The sequence below is a fragment of the Salvelinus sp. IW2-2015 genome, linkage group LG4q.1:29 (assembly GCF_002910315.2).
Source record: "Salvelinus sp. IW2-2015 linkage group LG4q.1:29, ASM291031v2, whole genome shotgun sequence".
Lineage (NCBI taxonomy): Eukaryota > Metazoa > Chordata > Actinopteri > Salmoniformes > Salmonidae > Salvelinus > Salvelinus sp. IW2-2015.
The window spans coordinates 79,779,443-79,804,002 of record NC_036842.1 but is presented as its reverse complement, the minus strand read 5'-3'; the positions used below and the strand labels follow the sequence as shown (position 1 = coordinate 79,804,002).

General features: G+C 41.7%; 1 long non-coding RNA gene across 1 annotated transcript in view; it reads left to right on the top strand.

The window, feature by feature from the left end:
• Positions 1 to 470: 470 nt before the first annotated feature.
• LOC111962598 (uncharacterized) overlaps positions 471 to 24,560 on the top strand; it is a 35,070-nt gene continuing 10,980 nt past the window's right edge. Inside the window, exons 1-2 of the long non-coding RNA XR_002877126.2 lie at positions 471 to 573; positions 8,625 to 8,721. This is a non-coding gene — a long non-coding RNA (uncharacterized lncRNA). The remainder of the gene's footprint in view (positions 574 to 8,624; positions 8,722 to 24,560) is intronic.

The following is a 24,560-nucleotide window of genomic DNA, read 5'->3' as shown; positions in this document are numbered from 1 at the left end:
GCAAAGGAGTCAACTGGAAGAAGATGAGACAGCTTTCCCGTGATAGTTGGTTCAGATGAAACTGTTAGTTTGTGYCCAGAAACATACAGTTCAAGGAGAGTATGTTAAGGACACACTCTCACATACTTTTTCTCTCTCTCACACACACACCCTTTGCAGTAACAGTACCTTTYAGTGTTGGTCAGGGATGGTATGTTCAGTGTTCAAGCCCCTTTATTAAGTTGTCAGTCATGTGTCAGTCTTAGCTCTGACACAGGAATGGAAAAGTCAAATCAATGCAGCTGTCGCCGTGTACCRCTAGGGTGTTTCTTGCGGTGGCTGTGGAGTTAACGCTAGTAGCTAAGACAATGGAAAGTGCGTATTGAGCAAATATCAATCAGATACCTACAGGTATCTTGAACTCACAGTATTTCATTTGTAGCAGAGAGAATGGATATCCTCTCATATAACATTTTTAATTATATAACATCTCAGTTGGTTCTAAGGTTCCTTTCTAATTCTTTCTAATCTTTCTTTTCAGGGCTTTTTCGGTGTTCACACAGACCTGATTCACAAGTATGGGAGAGTATGTGGGTAAGTGACTGACTGACACTGCATTTACATCACACCAAACCCAAGTGACTACAGGACACTGTATTTGACTTGTCTCATCCAGCGTCTGACCCATCGTCTGATAGACATACAGTTGAAGTCGGAAGTTTACATAYACCATAGCCAAATACATTTAAACTCAGTTTCACAATTCCTGACATTTAATCCTAGTAACAATTCCCTGTCTTAGGTCAGTTAGGATCACCACTTTATTTTAAGAATGTGAAATGTCAGAATAATAGTAGAGAGAATGATTTATTTCAGCTTTTATTTCATTCATCACATTCCCAGTGGGTCAGAAGTTTACACTCAATTAGTATTTGGTAGCATTACCTTTAAATTGTTGAACTTGGGTCAAACGTTTCAGGTAGCCTTCCACAAGCTTCCCACAATACGTTGGTGGAATTTTGGCCCATTCCTTCTGACAGAGCTGGTGTAACTGAGTCAGGTTTGTAGGCCTTTTTGCTCGCACATGCTTTTTCAGTTCTGCCCACAAATTTTCTATGGGATTGAGGTCAGGGCTTTGTGATGGCCACTCCAATACCTTGATTTGTTGTCCTTAAGCCATTTTGCCACGACTGGAAGTATGCTTGATGCCATTGTCCAACTTGGAAGTCCCATTTGCGACAAATCTTTAACTTCCTGACTGATATCTTGAGATGTTGCTTCAATATATCCACATAATTTTTCTACCTCGTGATGCCATCTATTTTGTGAAGTGCACCAGTCCCGTCTCTTCCTTGCTGTGCGGCCTTTCAGGTTATGTCGATATAGGACTCGTTTTACTGTGGATATAGATACTTTTTTACCTGTTTCCTCCAGCATCTTCACAAGGTCCTTTGCTGTTGTTCTGGGATTGATTTGCACTTTTCTAGGAGACAGAACGCATCTCCTTCTGAGCGGTACGATGGCTGCCGGTCCCATGGTGTTTATACTTGCATACTATTGTTTGTACAGATGAACGTGGTACCTTCAGGCATTTGGATATTGCTCCCAGGATGAACCAGCTTGTGGAGGTCTGCTTATTTTCTTTCTGAGGTCTTGTCTGATTTCTTTTTGATTTTTCCTATGATGTCAAGCAAGAGGCACTGAGTTTGAAGGTAGGCCTTGAAATACATCCACAGTACACTCTAATTGACTCAAATTATATCATTTAGCCTTCAGAAGCTTCTTAAAGCCATGACATAATTTTCTGAATTTTCCAAGCTGTTAAAGGCACAGTCAACTTAGTGTATTGAACTTCTGACCACTGGAATGTGATACAAGTGAATTATAAGTGAAATAATCTGTCTGTAACAATTGTTTGGGAAAATGTATTGTGTCATGCACAAAGTAGATGTCCTAACGCGACTTGCCAAACTCTAGTTTGTTAATAAGAATTTGTGGAGGTAGTTGCCAAACGATTTTTAATGACTCCAAACCTAGTGTATGTAAACTTCCGACTGTATGTGTTAGAAGTATCAGTGAAGCTGGGAAAAATTTATCATGGTCCCAGATCTGCTTGTTCATGTCTTGCCAAATAATGGTGTGTGACAATGACCATAGGAGTTGGCAAGACATCACAAACTGATCTGGGACCAGGCTAATGGAAAGCAACACCATGAGATCCTGGTAGGCTTATTCCAATGCATTACCCCACGAAGATCAACAGGGAATCAGTAGATAGAGTGAACACATATACATTCCTAGTAATCAAGATAGACAATAACTTGAAACACAATGACTGTGTGTGCCCTTGCAAAGGCAAAGAAACTACAAGAGAGATTTTAATTATTTTCGCAAACTGAACCATTTTAATGTTGATCGCCATATCTTTCAGCTGTTTTATAAATCTGTCCTACAGTGTCCGGTCCTTTGTTCTGATATACATGTTTGGAAACATGCGAGATCAAGACCAAGTAGAGATGCAGCGCTTGATCAAAACGGCGGGAATAGACCAAGAAGTGGTATAGACCAAGAATCAGCCAACAGGCTATACACAAAACTTGTCTTCCAAAAACTAGACAAAATATTACAGGACGGTACACATCCCCTTCACTCAAGTCTCAGTTGTAGCAGCAACCTGACTAGGGGAAGAATACTTCTTCAGAAGAAGCTCAGGATGAACAGATATTTTTACAGTTTTAGTAATTTAGCAGACATTCTTATCCAGAGCAATTTACAGAAGCAGTTAGGGTTAAGTGTCTTGCTCAAGGGCACATTGACAGATTTTTCACTTAGTCGACTCGGTGAAAGGAGTGTACAGTAAATACGTATTGCACTTACTGTAAATATGTGGCCTATTGCATTTTCATATTCATTGAGTGTATTCTGTGTTTTTATGTTTTATGTACTTTGTCTTTTTAGGCACATGACCACACGAATTTCCCCCTGGTGGGATAATAAAGTTGATATCATCTAGATGTGCTGYTAGATTATCTCTGGGTTGATTATACAGGCCTGCTTATAGACGGCAGATTTTCTTCTTAATAGCACATCAAAGGGAATARGCTACTGAGTTTCTGTGTGTATTTGAGAAAAATAAATAAAAGAGTGGAGGAGTAGAGCAGGGAAAATTGGGTTTGCCATGGCTAGATTTCGTGCCTAGACCAGAAAAGAGAAGTTAAGTCAGAATGTGTGGATATATGCCAAAAGGCATTACTACAGCCTTCAGTAAGAGTAGTCCACTAGCGTGGTTTTTTAGAGAGGCTCATGGCACATTTATTGAACCCCCGTCRTCTCCCAGAACACTCCTCCTCTATGAATTTATCAAAGTTCAACGCTTTCAGTGGTTGTTAGAGAGAAATCTTTCAAAGTTTCTTTATTTTTACATCAGAAATAATATCAAATACAGTATACATAACATGCTGACTAGACTGGGCATGCGCGCATGTTGATTTTGTCCACCCACACCAGACGCGATCAGKACACGCAGGTTGAAATATCAAAACAAACTCTGAACCAACTATATTAATTTGGGGACAGGTCGAAACACATGAAACATGCATGGCCATTTAGCTAGCTAGCTTGCTGTTGCTAGCTAATTTGTCCTGGGATATTAACATTGGGTTGTTATTTTACCTGAAATGCACTTTGTAGAATTTTCATCCATTTTGAGTGACACAAAATTGTGTTCTCCACTCCGACAATTAATCCCCAGATAAAAGGGGAAATCTAATTAATTTCTAGTAATCTCTTCTTCTTCTTCTTCTTCTTCTTCTTCTTCTTCTGTGGACTTTATATGGAGGTTGCTAACCAACTTTAAGGTGCATTACCACCACTAACTGGACTGGAGTGTGGACCTCAGATCATCTTTCAATCTCCACTTGGGTATATGCGCCTAAAAACCAATGAGGACATGGGAGAGGTGGGACTTGCAGCGCATCAAGTGTCAAAAATAGAACCAAGTTCTATTTTAGCGCCTGGCTAGGCAAACTCTTCTTGATGCGCGCTAGCAGTTTGGATGAATTATTGAATAACGTGTGTGTACATTTATTTTGCAATGAGTGTGCAATCATGCAACGTGAGCGGTGTGGTCAGCATGTAAGATACCTAATGGACAATCTACAACAACAAAAAATAAAAATATGTTTCTCTGCTAGCAAAATTCACCATGACTATGGTCAGGCAGAAATATGTGTGCTTTTAATTTATTTTGGATACTTAAATACAGCAGTACCTCACAATGTCAGGAGAAGGTATATAGTTAGGAGTTAGAATAAAATGTAATAGGATCTCTATAGGTGAAACTACATCATAACTATACAAACACACAAATGTAATAAGGTTCCCTCTGCGTTCATGTATTTGTATAGTAATGATGTTGCCACAATAACCACCGGTTGGTGATGAAACTATACAAACTGTCATAACTCTGCTGTGACGATCGGAAGGATCAGGTTACAGTGGGTCCGCTCTACAGTATGCTCTCTCTCGTAGAGGGGGAGAGCGTGAAGTCGGCTGTTTTATGACGGTCATAAAATAGGCTGGAAATGGTTCAACTCTGAGACTATYAATCACTACAGAATAAGAGTAAATCCTAGACTAGTCTRCAGCTGGAAATTACGTAAGTCTAGTATGAGAATACCGACAACCGCTGTACGCCTGACCATCTGTACGCCTGACATATCCATTACAACAGACACTATCCAGGGCTGCTAAGAAAGCGACAACTACGAAAGACGTTGTGACTTCTGGGGAAGTTAACCAGAGACTCTCTGATGAAATTACTCTCCAGCAGACGGAGCGGCGATTCCAAAAGATAAGACAACAACAACATACGGGCGTAAATATATACATTGCAATTATTTTCGAATGAGCGGCCGTTCACGTGCAAAGGATTAGCATTTTAATGAATATAATTATCAACTGTATGTAGTGAATCCATTTTGTATTTCCTGCTCTTTYTGTCCCCACCCCTTTCCATGATCTATCAAGCCGTCATACCGGTTTAGCCTACTAGGGATTTATCAATGCATTGTGTTAGTAACCAATAACTATATTGTTTGTTTATGTAATTCTGTGATTTGATTAGTTAGTAAATAAATAATTAAGCCAATTTGTATATCGCTGAGTCATTATGAAAACTAGGGTTCGTGCAGATATCCAAGGCTTTGCGACGTTCAGTAATGAGAACTGATGAGGTAATAATGATACATTAATAGAAGACTAATCAATAAGATATGAAAATATCTGAAGAGTCGATTCGGGAAATAGAGACTATAAACATTTTCCCGTGGTGCCCMGACTTCCTAGTTAATTAAAGTTTACATGATTAGTTTAATCACGTAATAATAATTACACATAGAGAATTGATTTGATAAAATTACAGTCTTCACATTTAGATATGACAAAACACACTAACACACAGTTTACGACTAGTTGGTCTGAGTAGCTAGGCCACTGTGGTGATTATGTTACCCATGCAGGTTACGGAATGGAGCTCCCTCTGGGCCAGACAAAAAAAATATACCTGTCCAGTGTGACAGGTGCATTCATAAACAGACACATGGAGTGTTAATGACCGACTGTTTTAAAAGGGGGTCAGAATCTCCCCTCTGATACTGCCAGACCTTTACCCCGTATTATTTAAACCCTGCTACACTGGATGAAGGGGTGCACTGGTAAATGTKTAGTTACATTAAATCAAATCAAATAAATGTATATAGCCCTTCTTACATCAGCTGATATATCAAAGTGCTGTACAGAAACCCAGCMTAAAACCCCAAACAGTAAGCAATGCAGGTGTAGAAGCACGGTGGCTAGGAAAAACTCCCTAGAAAGGCCAAAACCTAGGAAGAAACCTAGAGAGGAACCAGGCTATGAGGGGTGGCCAGTCCTCTTCTGGCTGTGCCGGGTGGAGATTATAACAGAACATGGCCAAGATGTTCAAATGTTCATARATGACCAGCAGGGTCAAATAATAATAATCACAGTGGTTGTCGAGGGTGCAACAGGTCAGCACCTCAGGAGTAAATGTCAGTTGGCTTTTCATAGCCAATCATTCAGAGTATCTCTACCGCTCCTGCTGTCTCTAGAGAGTTGAAAACAGCAGGTCTGGGACCTGGTAGCACGTCCAGTGAACAGGTCAGGGTTCCATAGCCGCAGGCAGAACAGTTGAAACTGGAGCAGCAGCACGGCCAGGTGGACTGGGGACAGCAAGGAGTCATCATGCCAGGTAGTCCTGAGGCATGGTCCTAGGGCTCAGGTCCTCCGAGAGAGAGAAAGAGAGAAAGAGAGAATTAGAGAGAGCATACTTAAATTCACACAGGACACCGGATAAGACAGGAGAAATACTCCAGATATAACAGACTGACCCTAGCCCCCCGACACATAAACTACTGCAGCATAAATACTGGAGGCTGAGACAGGAGGGGTCAGGAGACACTGTGGCCCCATCCGATGATACCCCCGGACAGGGCCAAACAGGCAGGATATAACCCCACCCACTTTGCCAAAGCACAGCCCCCACACCACTAGAGCGATACCTTCAACCACCAACTTACCATCCTGAGACAAGGCCGAGTATAGCCCACAAAGATCTGCGAAACGGCAGAACCCAAGGGGGGGCGCCAACCCAGACAGGAAGACAATGTCAGCGACTCAACCCACTCAAGTGACGCACCCCTCCTAGGGACGGCATGGAAGAGCACCAGTAAGCCAGTGACTCAGCTCCTGTAATAGGGTTAGAGGCAGAGAATCCCAGTGGAGAGAGGGGAACCGGCCAGGCAGAGACAGAAAGGGCGGTTCGTTGCTCCAGAGCCTTTCCGTTCACCTTCACACTCCTGAGCCAGACTACACTCAATCATATGACCTACTGAAGAGAGTCTTCAGTAAATACTTAAAGGTTGAGACCGAGTCTGCGTCTCTCACATGGGTAGGCAGACCATTCCATAAAAATTGAGCTCTGGGAGCTCTAAGAGAAAGCCCTGCCTCCAGCTGTTTGCTTAGAAATTCTAGGGACAATTAGGAGACCTGCGTCTTGTGACCGTATCGTACGTGTAGGTATGTACGGCAGGACCTAATCGGAAGATAGGTAGGAGCAAGCCCATGTAATGCTTTGTAGGTTAGCAGTAAAACCTTGAAATCAGCCCTTGCCTTAACAGGAAGCCAGTGTAGGGAGGCTAGCACTGGAGTAATATGATAACATTTTTGGGTTCTAGTCAGGATTCTAGCAGCCGTATTTAGCACTAACTGAAGTTTATTTAGTGCTTTATCCGGGTAGCCGGAAAGTAGAGCAGTGCAGTAGTCTAACCTAGAAGTAACAAAAGCATGGATACATTTTTCTGCATCATTTTTGGACATAAAGTTTCWGATTTTTGCAATGTTACGTAGATGGAAAAAAGCTGTCCTTGAAACAGTCTTGATATGTTCGTCAAAAGAGAGATCAGGGTCCAGAATAACGCTGAGGTCCTTCACAGATTTATTTGAGACGACTGTACAACCATCAAGATACATTTTCAGATTCAACAGAAGATCTCTTTGTTTCTTGGGACCTAGAACAAGCATCTCTGTTTTGTCCGAGTTTAAAAGTAGAAAGTTTGCAGCCATCCACTTCCTTATGTCTGGCTTTTAGGGAGGGCAATTTTGGGGCTTCACCATGTTTCATTGAAATGTACAGCTGTGTGTCATCTGCATAGCAGTGAAAGTTAACATTATGTTTTCGAATGACATCCCCAAGAGGTAAAATATATAGTGAAAACAATAGTGGTCCTAAAACGGAACCTTGAGGAACACCGAAATGTACAGTTGATTTGTCAGAGGACAAACCATTCACAGAGACAAACTGATATCTTTCCGACAGATAAGATCTAAACCAGGCCAGAACTTGTCCGTGTAGACCAATTTGGGTTTCCAATCTCTCCAGAAGAATGTGGTGATCGATGGTGTCAAAAGCAGCACTAAGGTCTAGGAGCACGAGGACAGATGCAGAGCCTCGGTCTGACGGCATTAGAAGGTCATTTACCACCTTCACAAGTGCAGTCTCAGTGCTATGATGGGGTCTAAAACCATACTGAAKCATTTCGTATACATTGTTTGTCTTCAGGAAGGCAGTGAGTTGCTGCGCAACAGCTTTTTCAACATTTTTAGAGGAATGGAAGATTCGATATAGGCCAATAGTTTTTTATATTTTCTGGGTCAAGGTTTGGCTTTTTCAAGAGAGGCTTTATTACTGCCACTTTTAGTGATTTTGGTACACATCCGGTGGATAGAGAGCCATTTATTATGTTCAACATAGGAGGGCTGTGTGTGTGTTTGTGTGTGTCTGTGCATGCTTGCTTCTGTGTATTTTTGTGTGTGTATGCATGCATATACACACGCAAAGTCAGCGGCCAGTGGTCAGCGGCAATGTCGGCAACCCACCCGCCCCGTCTTGAAACACGGACCAAGGAGTCTAACCCGCGCACAAGTCAGAGTATTTTTCTCCAAACAACCCATGGCACAATGAAAGTGCTACACTYTCATCTCACATGTGATACATACCCATCTCACATGTGTGTATGCATGCACACGTGTGTGTCTGGCTTCTCAAGCTCTCCTGTATGTCTCTCCAGATACTATCTAGGCAGGAGGCCCGTGGTGGTGGTAGCTGACCCTGATATGCTCAGACAGATCATGGTGAAGGACTTCAGCACCTTCCCCAACAGAATGGTAAGTCAATGAGGAAAATGTGATCTTTTTTTTCTCCGATGATTACTTTATTGATGCATTATGCCAAAGTACTTTTTCTGCTTCTTTTATGTAGCGAATCGAAAGAAAATTATCTATTTTGAACTGCTTATTTTTAAAGCAGTTTTTGACAAGCTACCTGATGATAATATCGAGCGTCCCATTTTAAAGTAGTCAGAATATGGTCTTCARTTCTGAAACTTAATTCAATACGAACCCCTACAGTGAGGAGGCCCTCTGAAGTCACCAGTGTCCTTCTACTGTGAACCTGTAATACATTTCCAAACTAAAGGAGACACATTTTTAGGGCACACTCTGACTGTGTTCCACTGCATTGCAGGAAGAAAGATGATGTGTCTCTAAAGTTCAGGTTGCTTTCATCATCCACACACTATATTGGCTTGGAACGTGTCCAAACCAAAAACCATGGATTTCAGGCAGTATCCACGCTGGGTTAAAGGCTAGAGCTACCGCTCGCTCACAAGGGACAGGACATGGACGCATACAAGAAAGAATGCTACAACCTCAGACAAGGCATCAAACATGCAAAGGCCAATATAGGAGGTAGGTGGAATCCTATTACACTGGCTATTATACTATTACACTGGCTCCAACACTTGTTGTATGTGACAGGGCTCGCAGACGATAATGGATTACAAAGGGAAACCCAGCCATGAGCTGCCTAACGATGCAGAACTCCCAAACGAGCTAAATCACTTTTATGCTTGCTTCGAGGAATATAACACTGTGCCTTGCGTGAAAGCCTCTGTGTTCCGGATGACTGTGTGATCTCGCTCTCCGTGGCCGATGTGAGCAAAACCTTTAAACAGGTTAACAATCACATGGCCGCCAGGCCAGACAGAATACCAGGGCTCGTATTCAAAGCATGCACAGACCAGCTGGCAAGTGTCTTCACAGACGTCTGTCCTTGTCCCAGTCTTTAATCCCAACATGTTTCAAGCTGACCACCATTGTCTCYTTTCCCAAGAGTTCCAAGGTAGCCTGCCTAAATGACTATCGCCCTGTAGCACTCACATCTGTAATTATGAAGTGCTTTGAAAGGCTGGTCATGACACACATCAACACCATCATCCCAGACACCCTAGACCCACACCAATTTGCATACTGCCCCAACATATCCACAATCTCAATTGCACGTCACACTGTCCTCTCTCACCTGGACAAGAGGGGAAATGACTATGTGAGAATGCTGTTCATAGACTACAGCTCAGCGTTCAACACCATAGTTCCCTCCAAGCTCATCACCAAGCTAGGGACCCTGGGACTGAACCCCTCCCTCTTCAACTGGATCCTGGACTTCCTGACGGGCCGGTCCCAGCTGGTGAGGATAGGCAACAACACCTCCGCCACACTGACCCTCAACACCGGGGCCCCTCACGGGTGTGTTTAGTCCCCTGCTGTACTCCCTGTTCACCCAAACTGCGAGCCACGCACGACTCCAACACTATCATCAAGTTTACTGACGACACRACGGTGGTAGGCCTGCTCAGAAACGGTGATGAGACAGCCTACAGGGAGGAGACTTAGCAGCGTGGTGCCATGATAACAACCTCTCCTTCAACGTCAGTAAGATTAAGGAGCTGATAGTGGACTATAGGAGAAAGAAGGGAGCGAACACCCCTGTCCATATTGAGGGGCTGTTGTGGAGCAGGTCACAAACTTCAAGTTCATTGTCTTCCACATTACTAAGGACTTAACATGGTCCACACCCGCACAGTCATGAAGAGGGCACGGCAGCACCTCTTCCCCCTCAGGAGGCTGAAAAGATTTGGCATGGGCCATCTGATCCCCAAAAGGTTTTACAGCTCCACCATCGAGAGCATCTTGACAGGCTGCATCACCACTTGGTATGGCAAATTAACCGCCCTTGACTGCAAAACGGTACAGAGGGTGGTTCGGACGACCTAGTATATCAGTGGGGCTGAGTTCCCTGCCATCCAGGACCTCTATATCAGGCGGTGTCAGAGGAAGGCCCGAAAAGATGGCAAAAACTCTAGCCACCCAAGCCATAGACTGTTCACTCTGCTACCGTCCAGCAAATGGTACAGGAGCATCGGATCACAGACCAACAGGATCCGAGACAGCTTCGACCCCCAAGCCATAAGACTGCTAAATAGTCAATGAATGGTAACTGAACTATCTGCACTGTCTCTATCTTGCACTGACCCTACGACACTCACTAGACTATACAGTGCCTTCAGAAAGTATTCAGACACCTTGACTTTTTCCACATTTTGTTATGTTACAGTTTTATTCTAAAATGTATTAAATTCATTTTTTCCTCATCAATCTACACACAATACCCCATAATGACAAAGCGAAAACAGGTTTTTAGAATCTATTGCAAAAAAAACAGAAATACCTTATTTACATAAGTATTCAGACCATTTACTATGAGCCTCTAAATTAAGCTCAGGTGCATCCTGTTTCCATTTATCATCCTTGAGATGTTTCTAGAACTTGATTGGAGTCCACCTGTGGTAAATTCAGTTGACAGTGCATGTCAGAGTCATGAGGTCGAAGGAATTGTCCTTCGACCTTCGAGCCCCGAGACAGGATTGTGTCGAGGCACAGATCTGGGGAAGAGTACCAAAACATTTCCGCAGCATGGAAGGTCCCCAAGTACACAGTGAACTTCATCATTCTTAAATGGAAGAAGTTTGGAACCACCAAGACTCTTCCTGGAGCTGGCCGGTCGGCCAAACTGAGCATTCGGGGGAGAAGGGCCTTGATCAGGGAGGTGACCAAGAATCTGATGGTCACTCTGACATAGCTTTAGAGTTCCGCTGTGGAGATGGGAGAACYTTCCAGAAGGACAACCATCTCTGCAGCACTCCACCAATCAGGCCTTTATGGTAGAGGGGCCAGACGGAAGCCACTTTTCAATAAAAGGCACATAACAGCCTGCTTGGAGACACCTAAAGTACTCTCAGACCATGAGAAACAAGATTCTCTGGTCTGATGAAACCAAGATTGAACACTTTGGCTTGAATGCCAAGTGTCACGTCTGGAGGAAACCTGTTACCATCCCTACGGTGAAGCATGGTGGTGGCAGCATCATGCTGTGGGGATGTTTTTCAGTGGCAGGGACTGGGAGACTAGTCAGGATCGAGGGAAAGATGAACAGAGAAAAGTACAGAGAGATCCTTGATGAAAACCTGCTCCAGAGCGCTCAGGACCTCAGACTGGGGCCAAGGTTCACCTTCCAACAGGACAACAACCCTAAGCACACAGCCAAGACAACGCAGGAGTGGCTTTGGAACAAGTCTCCGAATGTCCTTGAGTGGTCCAGCCAGAGCCCGGACTTGAACCTGATCGAACATCTCTGGAGAGACCTGAAAATAGCTGTGCAGCAAAACTCCCAATCCAACCTGACAGAGCTTGAGAAGATTTGCAGAGAAGAATGAGAGAAACTCCCCAAATACAGGTGTGCCAAGATTGTAGCGTCATACCCAAGAAGACTCAAGGCTGTAATCACTGCCAAAGGTCCTTCAACAAAGTTCTTAGTAAAGGGTCTGAATACTTATGTAAATGTGATATTTCAGCAAAAATGCTTATAAAACAGTCATTATGGGGTATTGTGTTTAGGTTCATGAGGAGAAAAAAAACAATTTAATCCATTTCAGAATAAGGCTGTAACGCAACAATATATGGAAAAAGTCAAGGGGTCTGAATACTTTCCGAATGCACTGTATATACACACCATATACACACTCACTCACACACACTACATTGACACTCCCACACAAAACCCACACACATTCATATACACTACATACGCATATGCACACATGCTCACACATACACATAACACACATGCATACCGACACAACACAAACACAAACAAAAACACATACATTACACACACAAATGCACACACTTTTACACTCTTCATTTGCTGCTGCTACTCTGTTCTTTATTTGACTCTTATTATTATCTATCCAGGTACTCCCTGTAWATAGTTCCATTCTTGTGTATTTCATTTATTCCTTGTGTTACTATTTTATTTATTATTTGTTGTAGATATTGTTGCATCGTTGGGAAGTGCTCATATGCATGCAATTCACATTAAAGTCTACACCAGTTGAATTCGGCGCATGTGACAAATAAAATGGGATTTGATTTGCCTTTCTGGCTGGGGAATGGTGCAACTGCAGGCAGGGACACACATACACACACACACACACACACATATACACACACATACATACATACATACATACATACATACATACATACATACATAACACTACATCATCGTAGGCATTGACATTAATCATATATAACATACATACACACTAGAGCAATCACTAAATAAGACAACATCATTTTGTATGTATTTATTGATAATAAAACCATTGGCTAACACTTTAATTTACCAATCCTACTATTTTTTTAAAGTAAAGCTAAACCACTAGAGATTTCATAATACTCGGGGACAGTCCATCTTAAGTAGAAGGAGCAGGTTGAGGTTGTTCAATCTGAGAGAGACAGAAGTCCAAAGGCACTAACCAACTCTCGAACCCGCCTGGTACTACCCAAAGACTCACACGCATGCACTGTACGCTGTAGATGCCCCACCTCCTTTTCCTCTTCATCATCATCCTCAATGTCCTCAGCCTTTCTCAGTCTCTATGTAGAACTTAGCAATCGCGCCTCGTCTCTTTGAGGTAAGCAGACCAGAGCCAATGCTGCGACTCAGACAGAGTTGTTTGTAATGTACTGCGATCTGTCTGAGCACCGGGTTCCTCCCAGTGCTGTCCGACTCAACTGAAACTATGAGAAAAGAACTTCGCAGAAGACTGCGGGGCCATGACACAACGAAGGAAGAGGAGGCAGGCTGGAAAACATGAAGTTCTGATAAAAATGGAGATTTTGTTTTCAGACAATGATAGTTGTTTAACAGTGTAGGTAGGTGAGTTTGTAGAAAAGGACTCTTCTGTGTGAGTAAGGCTGGGTGCACAACTGCCGCCTCTTCGCCCTTCGGGTGGACTCGCTTAGTAAGGACTGAGAGAAGTGCGAGCTTTTGAGTGGGGTTGAGGTAGGGCCTTTCTGTACTCAAATCAAGGCCGGTGAAAGACACCTCCAGGCCAGAAAGGAATTACTGGCTTGTTAACCTGTTCCTTATGTAAGCGAGAAGGCGCCTGAAGAGAGTGGGCTGTTATGGGGTTGAGGTAGGCTTTCTGGGGGTAGAAACCTCCAGCCAAGGAAGATACAACTCGGTGTACCTGTTCTCCCGGGTTACCCTGTGTAATAGCAGAGGCCTGAGAGAGTGGGCTCAGTTTAGTTTAGTTTCATTTATTAGGATTCCCATTAGCTACTGCACATGCAGCAGCCACTCTTCCTGGGGTCCACATAAAATATACAAATACATGACAAATTACAGAACAGTTATAGATAAGGACATCATTTAAAAGAAAACATAACAAGAGTTATGCACTGATTCTACAAAACATTATGAACATCTGCTCTTTCCATGATATAGACTGACCAGGTGAATCCAAGTGAAAGCTATGATCTCTTATTGATGTCACTCGTTAAATCCACTTCAATCAGTGTACATGAAAGGGAGGAGATAGGTTAAGGAAGGATAATTAAGTATCGAAACAATTGAGACATGGATTGTATATGTGTTCCATTCAGAGGGTGAATGGGCAAGACAAACGTTTTAAGTGGCTTTAAACGGGGTATGGTAGTAGGTGCCAGGCACACCAGTTTGTGTCCAGAACGTTTTTCAGCCAACTTGACACAACTGTGGGAAGCGTTGGAGTCAATATGTTTTTTATCTGTTTTTTAAAGCTAAACTTGCTTTTTGCCTGACTAACATCTGGTGGCAGAGCATTCCGTGATTTCATGGCTCTATACATAACTGAGCGACGCTTTAAATCTGTTTTTGGTTTGTGTACAGTGAAGAAACCCAAAGTGGCGTGTCTGGTGGGGTATGTATGTCTGTTAGAAGTGTATGCAAATAGATTATACAAGTGGTTAGGCATTTTCAACACACAAATGCTTCTTAAAAAGACTAGAAGAGAAGTAGTCAATTTCTCCTCAACCCTCAACCATGAAAAACTATCATACATGTTTTTAGTTCTATGTGTGCAGTTAAGGGCAAGGCGTGCTGCTTTGTTTTGAGCCAGCTGCAACTTTTCTAGGTCTTTCTTCGCTGCACATAGGGCTGTGGCGGTCATGGCATTTTGTCAGCCGTTGATTGGCATGCAAATACCTGCCAGTCTCATGGTAATTTACCGTTAATTAGCTTAAACATGTTTAGTATCTCCAGCTTCCACGCATAGGTTACAAGCCACTGATGTGGACCTTTGGAACATCTACTGTAACTGAATAAAATATAAAGGATATTTTTCCCAAACAATTTCTGAGGGATTGGGCAAATGCGTCTATCTGTGCTGAGTGGTTAACAAAGAAACAGGTCCTCCTATATGCTTCATTTAGAGTTATTTATTTAACTTTAATTGGGATACAAACGTTAAAATGTTTTAGAAATCAAAACATATAGGATAAGGCTGCATGATGCATCTCTAATGATGATTTGAAAAAAGGTGCATGAAAGGGAAGTGCTCTGCTCTGTTTCTTGTGCAGCCTGGACACACTTCATCAGTCTCTCATTCACAATTTGACAAGCACTTGATAAAGTTCTCACCCATGAGACTATTCTCAATTTAATCTGGTCTTTACATATAGCCTAGTAATATATTTTTGATTTAGAATGGCCCACACATTTTTTTTATGTTATTTCATTTTTATTTAACTAGGCAAGTCAAACAACCCATGGCAAGTGCTACACTCTCAACTCACATGTGATACATACCCATCTCACATGTGTGTATGCATGCACACATGTGTGTCTGGCTTCTCATGCTGTCCTGTATGATGTCCTGTATGACGGCCTAGGAACAATGGCCTTGTTCAGGGGCAGAACGACAGATTTTTAACTTGTCAGCTCTGGGATTTGATCTAGCAACCTTTCGGTTACTGGCCCAATGCTCAAATCACTAGGTTACCTGCCACTCCGTCATCCGTAGCCTGTACTCGAATAACAAATGGAGTTTAAGTGCGGTCACATTTTTAACATGCCTGGTATACTACACCGGTTGTAAGGCAGATTAATGTACTTAATTTTAAGAATTGAGCAATAAATATAGCAGCATCAGAAATCTGAGATCCTCTTTTAAATAGTGGCGAGTCAAAACTCTCTTTTCACATGCAATTGCACAATGACTGGGCTTATAAGAACACATTTTTCACTAGGCTCTGCAGGTTATGGGCTCTCCAACCCTGTTCCAGGGGTCTTGGGCCTATAGGCTACGCTTAGAGTTATTGGCCACTTTAGCTGTGATACAAACTTATAAAAACATATAGGCCTATGGAGGCTACATGATTGTCACGTTCCTGACCTTATTTCCTTTGTTTAGTCTTGTTTAGTTGGTCAGGACGTGAGCTGGGTGGGCATTCTATGTTATGTGTTTCTATGTTTTATCTATTAAGACGTCAACAATTGACTTAATGATTCCTAGTTTATTTATATTGGGTATAACCCACTTTTCTATGGTATATATGCTCCCTTTTTTTCGAACACACTTATATGATATTAAAATGATTCTACATGGTATCATCTGGAAGTAAGTTTCTGATGAAGTTGTAGAAATATAATTTTGCCGGTGATTACTTTGTGTGTGTTATAGGCTCTTGCTTGCTGTAGTACGATGCTCTTGTGTTAGATGAACTTTCCACATGTGGTATTTGATGCTAATGTGTTGTGTAAGTACAATTATTATGTTTTTCTGAAGAAAAAACTCTTAAAATCTGAAATAGGTCAAATCACAAACTGTCTTCCCATTCTAGCTTTGGTCTATTTTATAAATTATGATGATGTAAATTGTCGAATATCACGTTGCCTCTATCTATTATTCTAGTCGATTTTGATGGTGCAATCTGCTAAACTTTGATTTACCTATAATATCACGTTTGTTTCTACCAAAAACTCCTATATTACCATGATTATTTTATCAGATGTCATCTAAGATTTTTTTCTTGGTTATGATACAATATCTTATTTGACCCGAATTCACAGGACCTGAAGGAGTAAAAATGATGAGTTAAATGTGGTTATTGTTTGCATACTGTTAACGTTAAAATCTACATTTTTTCTTCCCTGTTTTAAACATTGTTAAAAATCTAAAATGTGCTTTATTCACAATGATCTGGTATCTGTTCATCTTGTCTTGACTTAGATTTATGAATATTAGATCTACTATCTACTATAGAGAAGCTATGCACTAGCTATCAGAGGTGTTGGATAGGGTGTGCTCCCCGGACGGGTAGAGGCTCGTTAGAGTCGTTACAACATTCCTTAAATTGATTCAATACATCGTTTTGACATGTTTTCCTACTGCTGTAGAGAACTTCTGACATGATATGGACGTATAGTGGACGCTTTTACTTTGGAATGTTAACAAACGCAGACTAACCAAATAGCTATTGGGACATAATAAACGGAACATTATCGAAGTAAATCAGCATTATTGTGACCTGACTGCATTCTGATTGAAGTTCATCAAAAGTAAGACAATTTATCATTATTTTCGGTTTCTGTTCTCCAACATGCGGCTAGATTTACTATTGTTGCTGAGAGCTCCGTCCAGATTAATTGATGTTTGGCTGTTCTGTCCGTAAGTTTCTTTTGAAAGATCTACTACACGCTTGCTATTAAGAGAGTATATCTATATATGTCCATGTGTAAAACTGTATTATCATCTACGATTTAATGATGGTGAGATCGTGTTGACACGAGTTGGCTATGCATCTATCAAATGAGTATGTATTTTGGAAACAGTGAATGTAAACGCCCTAATGTTTGTACTCAGATTTTTTTATATATGAACTTTAATCAAACAAAAACAGTGCCAGATTGTTTGGTAACATGAGAGTCCTATGATGGTTCATCTGGATGAATAATCATCACAAAGGTTAGTGATACATTTACGCTTAATGTTCGTCATTTTTTGGCTCCTCTCTTTGCTCCGGAAAATAAGCTGAATTTCTTTGATGTTCGGTGACCCTAACATAATATCGTTTTGCTGGAAACAAGCCTATTTCAAATCGACACTTTGGGATTTAAACAACAAATTACCTTTCAAAAAATAGGGTAGTATAACATGTATGTTAGAGGAATTAATTATGAATTTCTGCTTGTTTGAATTATTGGCGACCCCTGCAACTTTCACACTGCGTTTCATTATCAATCCCGTTACCGAGAGTTAAATCACCCTGAAAAAGTTAACATAACCTCCAGCGACGAAGCTTGGCTATATGATACAGATCTCTCCTTCCGGTGGCCTCCAACCTGTCTTAAAACAAGAGACAACACAATGACATTCTACTCTTCAACCTGATATGCTCCCGCACTGCCCCACCATGTTAACGGTTAACTTGTAATAACTCTCCTTCTCCAGCAACTCTCACATTAAACATCTCCAAAATCCTAAATTTAAAAATCTAATGGATATACGGCTTTCCATTTCTCAACAAAGGCATATCCTTCTTTGCATGCTGCGCAACATACCTCCGTAAAACTGACATCCGACGATCCCTCGACTCGCTCGATTCATTTTACCAAATTTAGCCTCCCAACGACTCTACTCATACAAATTGGATGCCAGCTCTATCACCCAGGTGCCACTCCGTTTTGTTTACAGAAGCTTCCAATATATACTACCCACCACTGGGAACCTATGTAACGCGTCTCGTGTGCTGCCCTCGATTCATATTCGTCCGCCTAAACCCACTGGTGTCCAGGTCATCTTAAGCAAGCTGCTGCTAGTAAACCCTGCCTTAATATGCAGCTGCACTTCACATGAACAGCCACCCACCCGTTAGCAACGCGCTCCAGCAGGTTATATCGCTCACTGGGCACCGCAAAGCCTATCCCTCCTTTGGGAACCGCTTCTCCTTCCAAGTCTCTCTCTGCCAAGATGACTGGATGCACGAGACCTGTAACAATCATTAACAGCTGGAGACTCTTGCCTACCCACTTACTTCAAGCAAGCCAGCTTCAGAACAGCTCAGCAATCTCACTGCATCTGTACATACGTCATCTGACTAGCCCAAATCCATATCATACCTCATCCCTCTGCATTATTTATTTATCTTGGCTCCTTTGCAACCCCAGTAATCCTCACTTGCCATTCATCTTCTGCACAGACCAATTCCAAATCCATCCGTCTTTAAATCTGCCTAGAATTGTGCATTACTTCGCCACCAGGCGGCCTATTATTGCCTTGACTGTCGCTTATCCTGACCTCAATTCACATGCTGTATATAGATTTTTCTAACTTATTATTGACTGTATGGTTTTTTATTCCAGTTATACTGTGTTGTTCGTATGTGTCAAAACTGCTTCTTTATCTTGGCCAGGTTACAGTTGCAAATGAAGAACATGTTCTTCAACTAGCCCTACCTGTTTTAAAAAAGGTAAAGAAAAAAATAAAAAAAACAGAAAAAAGCAATGCCGAGCAAAGCGCTACAAACCTGATCATTACACCCAGCTCTGTCAGGAGGAAGGGCCAAAATCACCCACTTAATTGTTGGAAGACTTGTGTAAGCTACCCATACAGAATGTTTGACCCAAAGTTGAACAATTCAAAGGTCAATGCTACGCAAATACTAATTGTAGTGCTATGTAAACTTCCTGCCCACTGGAAATTGATTGAAAAAAATAAAAGCTAAAAATCAATTCTCCTATAACTATTATCTGACATTCCCACTCTTTAAATAGAAGTGTAGCCTAACTGTACCTAAGGACAGGAAATTTTTTACTAGAATAAATGTCGACAAATGGTTGAAAAACTGAGTTAAATTATTTTGGCTAAGTGTACGTAAACTTCCAACTACAAACTGTATATAACCCCTCTGATCATGCTAAATTCCAAACGCTTTTGCTGTACAACATGCAAAAAGTAGAAACTTTGGGAGAGAGGAGAATGGGTATGATGTGTGTGTTAGAGAGATAGGGTGAAGAAAGGAGAGGGAGATGGGTGAAGGGTTAAGATGCAAGCGGAGAGTGCATAAAAAACTGAAAAGAGAAAGGGCCCTCTTGTCCTTGCCTCTTTCATCCTTGGCCTGACACTGAAGGAACTAGCGCGTGTACGAAACATCTGCCTTACTCTCTCAACCAGTCCTCGTTCCTCGCATCAGCCATGACAGTCACTCATGCTTAGTAGCGGCACGGAATGGTCTGAAAGAAGAGACGAGGGACGCAAACATTCCAAGCATATACACACTCCAAACCGTATGATCATCACATAAAGTATGGCTGCACGTCGCACCGCAACCACACACAGATCGCTCCCTCTGTATTGTTATTTAGTGATTCAAGAAGTCTGAGACCAGCAACCACATCAGTGTTTGTATGGGTTCTCCCCACCACCCAAGCCCCAGCCCCACCACCTGCCACCCAGGTCCAGAATCTTAGGACTCAGAGAGAACTGGAGGATTCAGCATCGGCCCAGCCTGTCCTCTCTTGTCTTCTTCCAGTCCAGCAAGCGCATGTAGTCATGGTCATCACTGTCCTTACGAGCCTATGTCCTCCTTGTGGAACTAACACTGAACAATGCTAGAAAATGAAGATCTGGAATACTGTGAAATCCAGAGAATACAAAACATTGCACTACCTGACAACACTGATCCCTACCTTTGTGTTTCAATAGAAGTTCATAAATGGTATCAAGGTTCATGAAAATCATAAAGTATTCATAAATCTCATAAAGCATGTAGTGACAAATGCAGGTGCTTTCTGCTGACAATACTTCATTTTTAGTTTGATGTTTACTGTTAAACCAGTATCTAGTAATTTTAATGTTAGCATTTCCCTGCTAGTATAAAATCCAACACAATGTAAAAATGTATACATTTTCATCGTGGTGTCCTTGGAATGTCCATCTCGGTAAGAATTAAGAGCACTAAAACAATAACATTAATGGAAAAAGGAAACGTTGTTCGTAGGTTTAGAGTCTTGATTAAAATAACCATTTCATATTTTGACCACAGCATTACATGAGTGTGGTAGTTGTGTCTTATGCCTCCTGGAGACTATTATGCGGATCTGCTCCGCTGCTGTTGCAGATGTGCTAGGGCTGGAACATACACACATGCAGGAATGCACATACACATGCACACACACACGCACGCATGCTACAACAACCCCACACACTCACAACATACGCACAGCAAAGACCCACACTCAACACTACTATCGCGAACCTACACCACACTTCCAAGTAACACCGCAATGCCACATCCACATCCATAATACAATCCCATACACCAAGCAGAGGCTCCCAGAATCCAAGAACATATGCACATCCAGCAGCTCTGTGACTCACTTGCTTAGACGTTGTTAACTGAACAATGCATCAGAAGTTTTTGGTGGACGGAAAGCCGCCCAGCTAAACATCATACTACTCTTAGAAAAAAAATCTATCTAGAACTTAGTTCAAAGAACCCTTTTTGTTGCAAGTAAACCCATTTGTTCCAAGTAGAACCCAATTGTTCCAAGTAAACCCTTTGAGTTCAACATGGAACCCAAAAGGTTCACCTGGAACAAAAAGGATCTGCCTGAAAACCAAAAGCAGTTCTCTTATGACAGCCGAAGAGTGTCATGAGTCAAATTCACTAAATTTCAAACAGAAAACATTCACTAAGCTCCTGTATCGCCTGGATCTAAAGCTATATTAGTCGTCTGTAAGCTGCATACATACCCCCAACATTTCTGGTATTGGTACACAACATTTTCTGGGTGATTGGTACACAAACATTCTGGGTATGACACAAACATTTTGGGTGATTGTACACAACATTTCTGGGTATTGTGCACAACATTTCTGGGTATTGGTGCACAACTTTCTGTTGGATTGGTGCACAACATTTCTGGGTGATTTGTTTAACATCTGTCATATACTGTATTGGGAGTGTATTTACAATAGTGCCATGATTTCCTTGATTATTCTGGTTGCCAAAATAGAAAACATATGATTCACAATACAATTATAGCCACCACCCTGTTCCATTCAGGTAATTCTGAATCACAAAAATACCTATATACATCACACATTCAAACCCAGCAATAAGGTAGAATGTTGATTTATAATGTTTGGTTGATAAGACCAACTGTTAAGTCCTCGGATAAGAAGCGGTCTGCTAAATGACTTTAAAATAGTAAATGTAAATGTAAATGATAAGAGTCAGCGTTTATTTAAAGCGTCTGCTAAATGTCATTATAGCCTACCAAACTTGAACAGCCATAATGGCCTTACTCAGTGCTCTATGTCCCCTCATCAGGTCCTAATGCCTTACTCAGGGCTCTATTGTCCCTCTGATCACTCTGTACAGCAATGCAAATATTAGGAAATCACATCAAAACTCATGAGAAACCTGTGCATCTGAGTTGAGCAGAATAGATCACCTTGTTGCAAAGAAGCCAGCTCCTCATAGCTGGTTGATGCTGGAAAAAGAAGATTCCTAAAGCCCAGTTTGACAACATTTCTATAGCTATCTATTCAAATTGTGTTTGAGAAAACAAAGTTTTTATGGCCTCTATTATAAAGAGGAGATCGCATCAGCTTTCTGTAGGCTTACAATTTATTTCTCAACTCTTCCTAATATTAAGCACATGCTTTACAACTGGAGTTAGCCCTACCTGGCTGGCGTGAAAATGAACCTGTGGAAACGCGTCCTCCATTCGCTACTCAAGTGTATACGGATAACATGTATTTTTTCCCCTGTTCCGACAGGTGCATGATAATGGTCCATTCAAAATCCAAAAACAAATTCACACATACAAATACTAGTCAAAAGTCTGGACACAACTACTCATTCCAGGGTTTCTTTTATATTTTACATTTTACAGAAAAATCAAAAAACTATGAAAAACACATAATAAGAAATCAAAACTATGAAAACACATATAGAAAGTAATAATGCATAGAGTAACCAAAAAAAATGTTAAAACAAATCAAAATAATTTTTATATTTGAAATTCTTCTTCAAAGTAGCCACGCCTTTCCCTTGACGACATGTTTCAACACTCTTGGCATTATTCTCAACCAACTTCATGAGGTAGTCACCTGGAATGTATTTCAATTATTAGGTGTGACTGTTAAAAGTTTGTGAATTTCTTTCCTTAATTGTTTAAGCCAATCAGTTGTGTTGTGACAAAGTAAGAGGGTATAAATAAATATCCCTATTTGGAAAAGACCAAGTCCATATTATTGCAAGAACAGCTCAAATAAGCAAAGAAAACAGTCCATCTTTACTTCAAGACATGAAGGTCAGTCAATCTAGTGAAAAAATGAGGACAAGCGCTATGATAAACTGGAGGACCCCACAGGAAAGGATACCCAGATTACCTCTGCACAAGAAGATAAATTCATTAGACTTACCAGCCTCAAAATTATCAGCCCAAATTAATCTGTCACCAGTTCAAGTAACAAACACATCTCAACATCAACTTCAGAGAAGACTGCGTGAATCGATTTCTGATGTGTGCTGCATCAGATGACCTGGCCTCCACAATCACCGACCTCAACCCAGTTGAGATGTTTGGGATGAGTTGGATGCCCAGATGAAGAAAAACAGCCAACAAGTGCTCAGCATATTGTGCAACTCCTTCAAGACTGTTGGAATAGCATTCAAGGTGAAGCTCTTAGAGAATGCCAAAAGTGTGCAAAGCTGCAAAAGATGGCAACTTTTGAAGAATCTAAAATCTAATTGTATTTGTTTAACACTTTTTTGGTTACTACATGATTCCAAATGTGTTATTTCATAGGTGATTTCTCCACTTTATTATCTACAATGTGTAGAAATCGTAAAAATAAAGAAAAACCCTGAATGAAGGTACTGTATATGATTAGTATATGCAAAGACAAGATTACATTGAGAATAGTCTAATGTGATGACTAACATTATCACTGTGAATGATGCCCAGCATGTGCAGTGTAAGGCAAAAAAAAAACGTTTCTTGAACATAGTCACATGCACATGTAACGCTCGTGCTTTATGTGGGAAGAGAAGGACCAAGGCGCAGCTGGTGAAGTTCATGGAGTTGGAAAATGATGTCCAACAAACAAACACGGACAAAAACAAAACGACGGAAACAACCTGAACTTGAGAAAACATAAAACATGAACGCCAACGAACAAACAAACAACGAACGAAACTAAACAGTACGTGGCCGAACAAACCACAACACGGCAACAATCACCCACAAACAAACAGTGAGAAACACCTACCAATAATCGACCAACGAAAGTGAAACACCTGCCATAAACAAGGCTAGTTGACAACCCTAAACCAAACATAGAAACACATAACATAGAATGCCCACCCCACGCACCCTGCACAACTAAACAAGACTAAAACAAAAAAAAGGTCAAACGTGGACAGAAAACCCCCCACCCCCCAAAGCCGACTCCGGCCGCAAAACCAACCCAGGGAAGAGGGGTCGGCCCAGCCGCCACGCCCGCGCCCGACCGAAAAGAGGAACGGGGAACAACACATACAACCACGAAGGAACAACACAAAAGAAGAAACCATCACTCTGGCCACGTTCCAGAGAGCCAGATAGCCGGCCACCGGTGGACAGTATGCCCCACCGCAGACCCTCCCCTATAGTATCAGGTTTTGCCGGCCCCGGAGTCGGGGCACTTGGGGTGGAGCGAGCTACATGCATTTCACGTTCCGACCTTATGTTCCTTTGTTTTAGTCTTGTTTAGTTGGTCAGGACGTGG